General features: G+C 42.0%; 1 protein-coding gene across 1 annotated transcript in view; it reads left to right on the forward strand.

Annotated features, from left to right (window-relative positions):
* Positions 1 to 13068, forward strand: part of LOC144761432 (isoaspartyl peptidase/L-asparaginase-like) — a 1220143-nt gene that overhangs the window by 1078897 nt on the left and 128178 nt on the right. The gene's annotated exons all lie outside the window — the stretch shown is intronic.

Here is a 13068-nt window from a genome sequence, read left to right on the forward strand (position 1 = left end):
TTAGATGGAGAGAACCAGGTCAGCAGAGCTGCTTTAGAGCCAGAGAACCAGGTCAGCAGAGCTGCTTTAGAGGGAGAGAACCAGGTCAGCACAGCTGCTTTAGAGCAAAGGGACCAAGTCAGCAGAGCTGTTCTAGAGCCAGAGAACAAGTTCAGCAGAACTGCTTTAGAGCCAGAAAACCAGGTCAGGAGAGCTGCTTTAGAGCCAGAGAACCAGGTCAGCAGAGCTGCTCTCGAGTCAGAGAACCAAGTCAGCAGAGCTGCTTTAGAGCCAGAGAACCAGGTCAACAGAGCTGCTTTAAAACCAGAGAACCAGGTCAGGAGAGCTGCTTTAGATTCAGAGAACCAGGTCATCAGAGCTGCTTTAAAGCCAGAGAACCAGGTCAGCAGAGCTGCTCTTGAGCCTAAGAACAAGGTCAGCAGAGCTGCTCTAGAGCCAGAGAACCAGGTCAGCAGAGCTGCTGTAGAGCCAGAGAAACCAGGTCAGTAGAGCTGCTTTAGAGCGAGAGAACCAGGTCAACAGAGCTGCTTTAGAGCAAAGGGACCAAGTCAGCAGAGCTGTTATAGAGCCAGAGAACAAGTTCAGCAGAACTGCCTTAGAGCCAGAGAACCAGGTCAGCAGAGCTGCTATAGAGCCAGAGAACCAGGTCAGCAGAGCTGCTCTAGAGACTAAGAACTATGTCAGCAGAGCTGCTCTGGAGCCAGAGAACCAGGTCAGCAGAGCTGCTGTAGAGCCAGAGAAACAAGGTCAGCAGAGCTGATTTAGACGGAGAGAACCAGGTCAGCAGAGCTGCTTTAGAGCCAAGAACCTGGGCAGCAAAGCTGTTTTAGAGCCAGAGAACCAGGTCAGCAGAGCTGCTCTAGAGCCAAAGAACCAAGTCAGCAGAGCTGCTTTAGAGCCAGAGAACCAGGTCAACAGAGCTGCTCTAGAGCCAGAGAACCAGGTCAGCAGAGCTGCTTTAGAGCCAGAGAACCAGGTCAGCAGAGCTGCTCTAGAGCCTAAGAAACAGGCCAGCAGAGCTGCTTTAGAGCCAGAGAACCTGGCCAGCAAAGCTGCTTTATAGCCAGAGAACCAGGTCAGCAGAGCTGCTCTAGAGCCAGAGAACCAGGTCAGCAGAGCTGCTCTAGAGCCAGAGAACCAGGTCAGCAGAGCTGCTTTAGAGCCAGAGAACCAGGTCAGCAGAGCTGCTTTAGAGCCAGAGAACCAGGTCAGCAGACCTGCTCTAGCTGACACTGACTGACAGACTGACACTGACTGATTGACACTGACTGACACTGATTGACTGACACTGACACCGACTGACACTGACTGACACTGACTGACACTGATTGACTGACACTGACTGACTGACGCTGACTGACACTGATTGACTGACACTGACTGACTGACACTGACTGACTGACACTGATTGACTGACACTGACTGAATGACACTGACTGACACTGATTGACTGGGTCTGCTGAGCTGCTCTAGAGCCAGATAACCAGGTCAGCAGACCTGCTGTAGAGCCAGAGAAACCAGGTCAGCAGAGCTGCTTCAGAGCCAGAGAACCAGGTCAGCAGAGCTGCTTTAGAGGGAGAGAACCAGGTCAGCACAGCTGCTTTAGAGCCAAGGGACCAAGTCAGCAGAGCTGTTCTAGAGCCAAAGAACAAGTTCAGCAGAACTGCTTTAGAGCCAGAGAATCAGGTCAGGAGAGCTGCTTTAGAGCCAGAGAACCAGGTCAGCAGAGCTGCTCTGGAGCCAGAGAACCAAGTCAGCAGAGCTGCTTTAGAGCCAGAGAACCAGGTCAACAGAGCTGCTTTAGAGCCAGAGAACCAGGTCATCACAGCTGCTCTAAAGCCAGAGAACCAGGTCAGCAGAGCTGCTCTTGAGCCTAAGAACCAGGTCAGCAGAGCTGCTCTAGAGCCAGAGAACCAGCTCAGCAGAGCTGCTGTAGAGCCAGAGACACCAGGTCAGTAAAGCTGCTTTAGAGCGAGAGAACCAGGTCAGCAGAGCTGCTTTAGAGGGAGAGAACCAAGTCAGCAGAGCTGCTTTAGAGCAAAGGGACCAAGTCAGCAGAGCTATCTAGAGCCAGAGAACAAGTTCAGCAGAACTGCCTTAGAGCCAGAGAACCAGGTCAGCAGAGCTGCTATAGAGCCAGAGAACCAGGTCAGCAGAGCTGCTCTAGAGACTAAGAACTAGGTCAGCAGAGCTGCTCTAGAGCCAGAGAACCAGGTCAGCAGAGCTGCTGTAGAGCCAGAGAAACAAGGTCAGCAGAGCTGATTTAGAAGGAGAGAACCAGGTCAGCAGAGCTGCTTTAGAGACACAGAACCTGGCCAGCAAAGCTGCTTTAGAGACAGAGAACCAGGTCAGCAGAGCTGCTCTAGAGCCAAAGAACCAAGTCAGCAGAGCTGCTTTAGATCCAGAGAACCAGGTCAACAGAGCTGCTCTAGAGCCAGAGAACCAGGCCAGCAGAGCTGCTTTAGAGCCAGAGAACCAGGTCAGCAGAGCTGCTCTAGAGCCTAAGAAACAGGCCAGCAGAGCTGCTTTAGAGCCAGAGAACCTGGCCAGCAAAGCTGCTTTAGAGCCAGAGAACCAGGTCAGCAGAGCTGCTTTAGAGCCAGAGAACCAGATCAGCAGAGCTGCTTTAGAGCCAGAGAACCAAATCAGCAGAGCTGCTCTGTAGCCTAAGAACTGGGTCTGCTGAGCTGCTCTAGAGTCAGAGAACCAGGTCAGCAGACCTGCTGTAGAGCCAAAGAAACCAGGTCAGCCGAGCTGCTTTAGATGGAGAGAACCAGGTCAGCAGAGCTGCTTTAGAGCCAGAGAACCAGGTCAGCAGACCTGCTCTAGCTGACACTGACTGACAGACTGACACTGACTGATTGACACTGACTGACACTGATTGACTGACACTGACACCGACTGACACTGACTGACACTGACTGACACTGATTGACTGACACTGACTGACTGACGCTGACTGACACTGATTGACTGACACTGACTGACTGACACTGACTGATTGACACTGATTGACTGACACTGACTGAATGACACTGACTGACACTGATTGACTGACACTGACTGACACTGATTGACTGACACTAACTGACTGACTGACACTGACACTGACTGACACTGACTGACTACTCTCTACTCTCTACTACTCACTCCCTACTACTCTCTACTACTTTCTCTCTACTACTCACTCTCTACTACTTACTCTCTACTACTCACTCTCTTCTACTCTATTAATCTCTATCATTCACTCTCTACTACTCACTCTTTACTACTTTCTACTACTCACTCTCTACTACTCACTCTCTACTACTGACTCTCTACTACTCTTTCTCTATTACTCTCTACTATTCACTCTCTACTACTCACTCTCCACTACTCTCTAGTACTCTCTCTCTACCTCTCACTCTCTACTACTCTACTACTCACTCTCTACTACTCACTCTCTACTACTCTCTACTACTCTCTCACTAGTACTCACTCTCTACTACCTACTCTCTACTATTCACTCTCTACTACTCACTCTTTACTACTCTCTACTACTCATTCTCTGCTACTCTCTACTACTCTACTACTCACTCTCTACTACTCTCTACTACTCTTTCTCTACTACTCTCTTTACCACTCTCTACTCTTCACTCTCTACTATTCACTCTCTACTACTCACTCTCTGCTACTCTCTACTACTCTCTTTCTGCTACTCACTCCCTACTACTCCACTACTCTCTACTACTGATTCTCTAATAATCTACTACTCTCTACTACTCTCTCTACTACTCACTCTCTACTACTCTCTACTACTCACTCTCTACTACTCTCTCTCTACTACTCTCTCTCTACTACTCTCTCTACTACTCTACTACTCACTCACTCTCTACTACTCACTCTACTACTCACTCTCTACTACTCACTCTCTACTACTCTCTTCTACTACTCTCTACTACTCACTCTAATACTCACACTCTACTACTCACTCTCTACTACTCACTCTACTAATCCCTACTACTCACTCTCTGCTACTCTCTACTACTCACTCTCTACTCTCTAATACTCACTCTCTACTCTATACCTCTATCTCTACTACTCTCTACCTCTACCTCTCTACCTCTCTACCTCTCTACCTCTACCTCTCTACCTCTCTCTACACGCACACATATGCACATATATATATGCATATGCATTTATATATATGTATGTGTGTATATGTGGAGGGGCAGTGAGGAAAATGTTAGAAGATTTATCAATGACATCAATCAAAATGATCTTAACTTGAAGTTCACTGCTACTCTCAGCCAGAGTTCAGTTACATTTTTGGATACGGAGCTATATATAAGAAATGGACGATTGGAAACCAAACTTTACCGCAAAGCCACTGCGGGCAACAGCATTTTACATGCGGCCAGTGCACACCCCACACACCTCATTTCCAGTATCCCTTATGGGCAGATGCTGCGCATGAGACGTGTGTGCAGCAATCCCATTGATTTAGAGAGGGCTCAACTTGAGAGTAAAGTTTGTTTCCTTGAAAGGGGGTATACAGAACAGTTGATTGAGAGGGCCAGAGTCAAATCTATGATCAAAACTAGAGAGGATCTCCTTACCAAAAACAGCAACAGGGATCAACCTGTGGCAGAGCCAGTTGAGAGTATTAGGAAGACTGAGGTAGCGAAAAGCTTCAGAATAATCACTTGCTACAGTAAGCAACACAGAGAGATCTATAAGATTGTAAATAGAAATTGGCCTATTGTGACCAGTGACCCAATTATTGGTGCCACTTTACCCAAGAGGGTGTCGTTAACATACAGCAGGGCGCCCTCTCTCAGAGATCAATTAGTGGATACTAATCCTGAGCCAATCGAGAGAACCACGTGGTGGCAGAACAACAAGGGATTCTTCAGGTGTAAAACCTGTAAGGCGTGCAACCATGGTGTTAATGTTAAAACTTATACTGATGGGTTTAGTGGCCGACTACATCCCATAACTCAGGTTCTAATGTGCAAAACCGAGTTTGCAATATATGTACTGCAATGCCCCTGCCCTCTGAAATACGTGGGGAGTACCAAGCTACCGGTACATAAACGTATTCTCCAGCATTTGAGGGCCATCAATAATGGAGATAATACGTACCCGGTTGCGAGGCACTTCCGTGACTGTCATCAAAGTGTGAATACCACATTAAAATATTTCGTTATCGATGCAGTCAAGGCTAGCAGACGTGGCGGAGATAGAGAGGCCAAATTGAGGAGGTTGGAAACCCGATACATCTTCCTAATTGACACCAAGACCCCAGGGGGGCTAAATGTAACTGAGGACATGTACACGTGCCTCCCGTAAATAGCCTCACCTTGAATCAGGCCATCATCATTGTTTTGCTCTGATCCTTACACAAGTATGAGCAGTTTGAGCACCTTACCTTTTGGTTTTACCCGGCTGGGAAAACCATAGTATTTGATACAGTTTGGGGATTTAGCATTATATTGAACAACTATAAGCTATTTATACTAAGAGATTTTATGAAGCAGGTCTTTAATGTGTTTTAGCTGCTGCTGTTTACATGAGTAATGTCTGTTGAAAGAAGGGCAAATACCATCTTTTAGACTATGAGGGTTCTTATTCCCTATTAGTCGTATCTTTAAGATGATTGACACATATTTTTATTCACACTAATATTTTATCACTTAATGGACAATTGAAGTGGATTATTTGAAAAGACACCTTATGGGGTTATATGAATATGGGTTTTTTTCTAGTAAGAACTGCGATGTAAATATGATATGAATTTTTCACGAGGATTTATCGATATTATGATAAAAACATTGTTGCAGTTTTAACGTTCTTTTATCCACTAGAAATGTTATTTGCACATAAGAAGCAATAAGTGAAACCTGCATAATTTGCACAGTTCTATTACTATTTGCACTTTTGACTGTCGATACGATCAGGACAAGCTATTTGCACAGTTGCGTATTTTGCACAAGAGTCCAAGGAATTGTATTCCCTGAGGATAAAGTATTTGCACTATTGCGTGATTTGCACTCAGTCTGAGATATAACACTTTAGTTTCACTGAATTGCTATCTAGTAAGATACTTTTCTATTTGAATAATACGTTTACTGCACTGTACTAACCATATTGATTAGTGCAGACAACAAAGGTATTTTACTGTGATTTTTTCTTGTAATTTGCCCATATATTTTCATAATCCACGATATGTTGTTTTTTCATTTCGGAGACACAGATCACAGTATTTAACTGTAATAGTTTTACATTATGTTAAATATCATATAATTGTCGATACTAACCTGTGTAATGTCTCTGCTGATGTATTCAAGCTCCAGTATTGTATCCATGTCTATTCTCAGCCCTCACACATGACACTATTACAATTAATTACTGGCACTTTAAAAGATCATTTTTTTTCTTAGGGAACGTTGTCATGTGAGCAAGGCTCCTCGGAGCTGAAACGTCATGCGAATTTGCACTAATAAACTATCAGCACTTACTTGGTCCGTGTCCGTGCTATTCCTTCCTCTGCGGAGTTCTGCGCGCTGGGTGGAGACGCGGCATTCTGGATATATACATACATATATAAACATATACATAAAATGCATATCTATATAAATACAAATATAAATGCATGCATACATATACATATACGCATACAAATGCATGTTATGTACATGAAAGTTTGAAAACACTAATACAAGCAAAGCTAAAAAAGCCACTTAATTACAAACAGAATTGCTTTAACTTAAACGAGGGCGAAACCTATTGCATTTTTAATGCTTGCTTACTTTGGTACTATCAAAAAGGCATTCAGATGTGTCACACATTTGCCATAAATTCGGAATGTTAGCACTCTAGTTGCTCATTAGATCACTGTAGTAAAGATACTGCTCACCAGGGAAGTCAGCTGCTGGTATTCAAAGTGCATGTTTCAGTCTGCATGTCAGAATTTTTTAATGAAATAGAAGAGGATTTGATAAGTCAAAATGTGCCCTAATTTTTCTTTCTGCAGCACTAATCATAATTTCTGTGGCAAAATGAACCCCCTCATTTTGTTCCTTTGCAAATTAAATGTTTTAAGTGTTACCACTTTATTCCAATCAAGATGGCTTCAGGTGTGCCATACTTTTGTCATAAATAAGACTGTTAGCGTTCTAGTTGTTTTTTAGAACACTCTGGGACATTCTGTCATTGGGCTATATTTGTGCTACATCTGGGTGATATTTGTGCTACATTTGGGCTATTTAGTCTCTGGTGGCCATCTTGGGAGGCGTATTTGTTATGAAGTTTCCTAATTTCCTCATTTACTACAGTCTCCTCAGTAGGAAATACTTTCAGTTTTTTACTTTGATTTCATCAAGGAGGTATTCAGATGTGTCACACATTTGCCATAAATTCAAAATGTTAGCACTCTAGTTGTTATTAGATCACTGTAGTAAAGCTACTGCTCACCAGGGAAGTTTGCTGCTGGTATTGAAAGGGCATGTTTCAGTCTGCATGTCAGAATTTCTTAATGAAATAGAAGAGGATTTGAGAAGTAACTCAAAATGTGCCATAATTTTTCTTTCTGCAGCACTAATCATACTTTCTATGGCAAAATGAACCCCCTCGTGTTGTTCCTTTTTAAATTAAATGTTTTAAGAGTTACCACTTTATTCCAATCAAGATGGCTTCAGGTGTGCCATACGTTTGTCATAAGTAGGACTGTTAGCGCTCTAGTTGTTCTTTAAAACACTCTGGGAAGCTACAGTAGAACACAAGGAAATCAACTGACAGTCTCTGCTCTTGTTGGATGTACATGTTTTACTGAGAATGTCAGACTTCATTCTCACATGACTGAGAAATATAATGTGAATTTACCGAAAATATGCTCTCAGTTGATCTTATAGATCACCTTCCAAACCTCTGTGGGAAAAGCATGAGAAAATAGTTTTCTCTAAAAGATGATTCATGATATCCCAGCAGAAGGCTTTTTCACATGGTAAAATCACCTTAAAACACACCACAATTCCTAAAATTAGTATGGTACTATCAACAAATGATTTATAATGTAACTAAAGTCTTGAAACTTTCTATTAACTGCAATGCTTTTTAATGAGGTACTACCATGTATATTGGTCCCAAGATGGCTGCCAACAATTTCTGGTTTGGAGTGTTGACAGGCAGTTGACAGCCAATCAGCATGCAGCTCGTGCTCGGAGTGCTAGATATATATATTTGTTTTCTTTTGATTTTCTCAGGAACTACGGGAGGGATTTACATCATTTAAGCAAAAGCGTGAACTGCAAATCAGACTTTACCATTTTGCCAAATTTCTTGTAATTCCGTTCAGCAGTTCGGGCTGTAGCCGTGTCTAATCGTCCTATGGAAAATAACATGGTGAAAGCACATTTTGGGACCCCCTTTTTTCTCAGCCCCCACTTGACAAATCTCCCCAAAACTTTCAGGGAAGGAACGGAGCGGAGCGGGCCATCTTCTTTGAGAAATTCGCTAAGATTCGTCCACCGGCGCCAACGTTATTCCAAATAGAATGTTGTGGATTTCCTATGGAAACTAGGTTCTAACTATAACTACCTGCTGGCGACCGCCAGTAGGTAATATATATATATATATATATATATATATATATATATATATATATATATAAAAATATACATAGATATATATATATATATATATTCACTGAAAAAACCATAGGTTGTAGACCATATATAGTTAGGAATTAGCATTTCCAAAACCTTGAAAATTCACTGAAAAAACCATAGGTTAGAGGCCATATATAGTTAGCTGGACATTTTATTGACATAAAACCAATGAAATTCCATATATAGTTAGTTGCACTAACTATATATCGCGCACCCGCAATCCACTGCTGATGATGTCACATATTACATCATTCATGACATGGTCAGTGACATCACTGATGACATCACTGATGACATCTCAAATGACATCACTGATGACATCACTGATGACATCTCAATTGACATCACTGATCACAACACTGATGATATCATTCATGTGATAATACGATGCACGTCCTCACACTCTAATATTACCTTTGATACACCCAGTGTTAAACACAGACAACCATTCTTGAAGTCATTGACACACCAATACCAGTTACTACATATGCACACACTGATTCCTAGGTCTATACACACATCCACTCATTTACCCATAGAATTACTCATACATATAGTCACTCATCAATACAACACTATCATCTGCACTCAAACACCTATACAGACACTCACATTCTGCCACTCATCCATTGAGTTACTCACACATCTAGTCAGTCATGCAAAGATTCAATCACACTTCCATTTCCTCAACTATACAGTTATACACAAAACACCTTACTTATTAAAACATATACTAACATATACTTACTTTGGTATACAATTACTGATACAAGTACACAATGATCCATACAGCCACTCGCACAATTAGTGGCTCTTATGTATAGTCATTTATATATGCCAGCTACCTACACACACACTCAGTCTCCCATACAAATACTCGGGCAACCAATCAATAACACATATAGCCTGTCGTATAGCTACTGATCAACACATGCAGTAGCTTACACACCAGACATACTGTTGCCCACATTCAGATAGTTTAGTCAGTAACCCATGCATTCAGTAAGGCACATTTAATCACTCAATCATACAGTCAGTCAAGCACCTACTGAATCTTTCATCCAGACACTTATATATCCTCTCATTCTTCAATATGTAAAACATATTTAAACTTTACAGAAACACACAGTCACTGGATGATGTCATCAGTGATGTCATTTGAGATGTCATCAGTGATGTAATCAGTGATGTCACTGACCATGTCATGAATGATGTAATATGTGACATCATCAGCAGTGGATTGCGGGTGCGCGATATATAGTTAGTGCAACTAACTATATATGGAATTTCATTGGTTTTATGTCAATAAAATGTCCAGCTAACTATATATGGCCTCTAACCTATGGTTTTTTCAGTGAATTTTCAAGGTTTTGTAAATGCTAATTCCTAACTATATATGGTCTACAACCTATGGTTTTTTCAGTGAATTTCAATGGTTTTTTAATAGCAAATATCAAAACCTTTAAAATGTATTCTTCTTTAAATCGAAAAATATATTTTATATGTTTTTAATACATTTTTTTAATGTATTTTTTTTTTATTATTTTTTTTGTTTCGCTCCCGGTACGCGAACCGGTGAGCTTCCCGTTAGCTCAATTTGGTGCCGCGACTCGGTCCGCGAACCGGTAAACGTTCCGTTTGCGCAACTACCGCGTTAGAAAACAACATCGTGACGCGTCGCGTAAACGCGACGTATCGCGTTGTCGCGTAATGCGTCATATGACGCGCCGCGTTAGCGCACCCGGAAGCGCTCTGGTCCGCGAAGCGAGGCGCGAAGCACAGCTTCCCGGAAGCGATCCGGGGCGCGGCGCGGAGCGCGTAACGTAAGCATAACAGGTCATGTGACTTGTTAATAACACTTTTCATTGGTTCATTTCACTTTTGGTTTCCTAATGTTGTTAGGCTAGGTCATGTGACCTAAAAATAACACTTTTCATTGGTTTAGAACTATTTTTTTTTCCCAAATGATGAAAACCCCTCCTTGTTTTTACCTCATTCTTACTTTCTACTTCCAGAGAGCAAGACCTATTTTTGACAATGGCTTCTGTAATAGCTGCAGCTGGTGCTTCTCAGCAACCACCACCACCACCACCACCACCAAAAGGACCATCTCCAACACTGGACTTTGGTAGAGAGGAAGATAATGAGGACGAAGAGGAGGAGGAGGAGGAAGAGCAAGTAAGGCAGTTCCTGCCAGAAACACCAAGGCAGAGCCATATTAAAGAGCACTACATATGGCAATTTTTTAAAATTCCACCTGGACAAAAGAAGGTCAATGCACCCCATGTGTCTTGTTTGATATGTAAAAATATACTTTCTCGTGGCAACCCCAACAAGAAATACAGCTTTGGGAATCATACAATGATTCGCCACATGGAGCGATGGCATCCTAATAATCTTTCCCAAGCACAAGTAAGGGATCTTGCTGCCAACCCCCCAAATGTCATCCCCAGCACCTCCAGTGGACAAAGCTCATTCGCCGGACCAGAAGGCCGAGAAATAATCCACAATATTCAAGCTCCTTTTGAACACTACAAAATAGTTTGTATATATTGTGGAGGAACTATTTGTTATGGAGAGAAGAGTATTACTTTGATTAACCGAGCTGGAGAAAATCATAGATGCAACAAGATGAGAAAACAATGAATCCTTTTTATTTTTTTTTTGCTCCTGTTGAGACATGTTCAAACCCTGCTTTTTTGTTATTTCCCCTAAAAAAACACAAAAAAAACACAAAATAGTTTTCAAAAATAAAATAAAATAAAAAAATTGTTCAGAAAATTAATAAAAAAAAGAAAAAAAAAGAAAAAGAATAAAAAAACAGTTCTTTTCAGAACTACCTTCCATTTATAACAAAATTGCTAAAATGTTTATACCCTGTCTTTCTTTTTTCCTCATAGTACGCTCCTCGGACCGCTTCCAGGTGCACGTACCGGGCGCTCCCCACGCAAATTTTTTTTTTTGTTTGCCCCGCGGGGCCCTTTTAAAGCCTCCACATCAAACCTAGGGGGTCAGGGAGGATCTACTATGCCCCCTTATGGTCATTTCCCCCTTTGTTTTGGCCTCCTATTGTCTCTCGATCCTACCGAGAGACAAGATGGCGGCCGCTCCGGACTGTTTAGAATGTTGACAGACACCGGAGAGCCAATCAGCTTTGCTTCGCGAAGTTCCGTTACGCGTCAGGTACGCGAACCGGGGCGCTGCCCGGAGCGCGCTTACAGATATATATATTTTTTTGAACGTTAATTTCTCAAAATTCACTGGAGCACATATATTGAGACCTAGCAAAGGCACATCGGACTAACAGTCCCTACAATTTTGCCAAGTTTCGTGCAAATCCATTCAGCCGTTCGGGCTAAAAGTGAGGCCAACCGCCCTATGGAAATTAACATGGAAAAACGAGTTTTGGGACCCCCCTTTTTTCTCGGCCCCCCCTTGACGAACCCCCCCCCCCCAAATTTTCAGGGGCTGCTCCGAAACAAACTGTTCCATTTTCCTGAAAATTTCAGCCAATTCCGTCCACAAACGCCAAAGTTATTAGACATAGAATTTTCAAAAATCCCATAGAGAAAAAATCCTAACTATATATACCTACTGGCGACCGCCAGTAGATAATATATATATATATATATTCACTGAAAAAACCATAGGTTATAGACCATATATAGTTAGGAATTAGCATTTACAAAACCTTGAAAATTCACTGAAAAAACCATAGGTTATAGACCATATATAGTTAGGAATTAGCATTTAAAAAACCTTATTTTACTCACACAAAACCATTGAAATTCCATATATAGTTAGTTGCACTAACTATATATCGCGCACCCGCAATCCACTGCTGATCATGTCACATATTACATCATTCATGACATGGTCAGTGACATCACTGATGACATCACTGATGACATCTCAAATGACATCACTGATGACATCACTGATGACATCTCAAATGACATCACTGATGACATCACTGATGACAACATCCAGTGACTGTATGTTTCTGTAAAGTTAAAATATGTCTTACATATTGAAGAATGAGTGGATGTAGAAGTGTCTGAACAAAGGATTTAGTAGGTGCGTGACTGACTGTATGAGTGAGTGATTAAATGTGTCTCACTGAGTGCATGGGTTAGTGACTAAACTGTCTTAATTTGTGCATCATTATGTCTGTTGTTCTGTAAACTGCTGCATGTGTTGATCAGTAGCTATATGATTAACTATATGGGTTATTGATTGGTTGCCCAAGTATTTGTATGGGAGACTGAGAGTGTGTATGGGTGGCTGGGAGGTGTATGACTCTCTGCATAGATGTATGGGTTCAAAAGTGCATGTGGAAACAGCTGTATGGGCGGTTGACTGTGTGCATGACTGTATTGGTGAGTGAATAGATATCTCAGTGCTACATGTCAAAGTAAGT

The sequence above is a fragment of the Lissotriton helveticus genome, chromosome 6 (assembly GCF_964261635.1).
Source record: "Lissotriton helveticus chromosome 6, aLisHel1.1, whole genome shotgun sequence".
Classification (NCBI taxonomy): domain Eukaryota; kingdom Metazoa; phylum Chordata; class Amphibia; order Caudata; family Salamandridae; genus Lissotriton; species Lissotriton helveticus.